The sequence below is a fragment of the Canis lupus genome, chromosome 38 (genome assembly GCF_011100685.1).
Source record: "Canis lupus familiaris isolate Mischka breed German Shepherd chromosome 38, alternate assembly UU_Cfam_GSD_1.0, whole genome shotgun sequence".
Classification (NCBI taxonomy): Eukaryota; Metazoa; Chordata; class Mammalia; order Carnivora; family Canidae; genus Canis; species Canis lupus.
Genome location: NC_049259.1, coordinates 9,843,810 through 9,845,531, shown reverse-complemented (window position 1 = coordinate 9,845,531; position 1,722 = coordinate 9,843,810). Strand labels below are relative to the sequence as shown.

General features: G+C 29.4%; 1 pseudogene; it reads right to left on the bottom strand.

The window, feature by feature from the left end:
* Positions 1 to 1,268: 1,268 nt before the first annotated feature.
* LOC119868101 lies at positions 1,269 to 1,366 on the bottom strand (annotated as a pseudogene).
* Between the last annotated feature and the right edge of the window lie 356 nt (positions 1,367 to 1,722).

The window sequence follows — 1,722 nt, the reverse complement described above, 5'->3', positions numbered from 1 at the left end:
GGAATATTTTTCTAGGATTGAGAAACTGATTTTAAAATATATTAGGCAATAAAAGAGTTAAGAATAGAAGATAAAAAAGTATCTATTTTTAGTATGTTTCATGTTGCATTATGACTCTTGACAAAAGTGCCAATATAATTCAAAGGGAAAGGATAGCCAATAAAATATGGATAGAATATATATTAATGGAATAGAATATAGAATCCAGAAATAGACCCACTGATATAAGTAGCAATGATCTGAAGATGAATTGACATTACAAAGAAATATGGATAGGATAGACTTTTCAGTAAGTGTCACTGGTATACCAGTGTAACCACATTAAAAAAAGAAAATAAAACAATTTTTTTTTACCTTATCCCCAAACAAAAAATAAATTCTGAGTTGAATAAGTAAGCATGAAATAACAAATATGAAGTTTTGATAATATTATATTGGAAGATATCTTCATTATGTTAATAAGAGAAAAAAGATTAGAAAAGACTAAAAAGACAGTCTTCTCATAATAACAAAGATCAAGAATGCAATCCAAGCATATAAGTGCATTTGAAGTCCCTTTTACTCTCATCGACATTAAATTGACCAAAACAAATAATCTGGTCAAGCCCAGAGTCAAGAGGTGAGGAAATGCAATCTGCCATCATGAGGCCATGGTAAGTGTTTGGATGTTTAATACCCTACTGTGGAGTGAAAAATCAGAATCAATAATTCAGTCAACCACATCTTGAATACAAGCTAGAAAGAAAACGTTGGCATCCATTTATTTCTAACCAACTATTGTACTTTTGCAATAGTGAATTTTTCATTCTTTTTTTTTAAATCATGATACTACATTTGACAAATCAATGTATTTACTGAACAATGAGTTGGGAAGCACATCTATAAGCTTTCCCTAACACAAGCATGAAATTTCTCTCTAGTAGAACCAAACAAGACTTCTAGACACTGTAAATTTAATTTGAAAATTTCAGAAAACAAATTTATCCAGATTGGACAAGGGCAAATTTCAAGATTTAAGGAAAAAAATCAAGTATTGTATAATATTTTCTAACTTACATATAAATATTCTATTTTCAGTTCCTAAAAATGTAAATGTAGTATTATTTTTTCAAGTGTAACTCGGCTTCATTCACATATCACAGTTGGCTTTACAAGAATATTTTTCTAGTTAAATATCATAATTTCTTTATTCAGTGTCTCGCATCGTACTTTCAATCATATCATTTTTTTCCCAAGTTAATCTGCAAAGGGTTCACTGGGGAACCGCACAAAATATGGACTGCTTCATGAATTTGCATGTCATTCTTATGCAGGGGCCATGCTAATCTTCAATTTTAATATTTGTGTAGTTTTAGCGATAATTATATTTCAGCTCAGATATTAAAAAAAGTAATTTTTGCTAAAACTGCAGAATATGCTTATGTATGAAACTAATGCTTTCTATACAAAATATAATTCTAATCTGTCTTTCATTGACCCAATTACTTTGCAATTATGAAAATTTATTGCGATTTGAAGCAAAGTGATCTGGCAAGATACCACATACGTATATTTTGGATGAATATAGGTAAGATAGTCAAGTGATCTTAACATAAACTTAATTATACCAATTGTCTATAGTGACATGAAACTTTGAAATGAAGTGAGCAAATAAATTGTGCAAATGGGAAAATTGAATTGAATTATCAATGTTAGCTACCCACTTTAGCCCTTTGTGCTGAA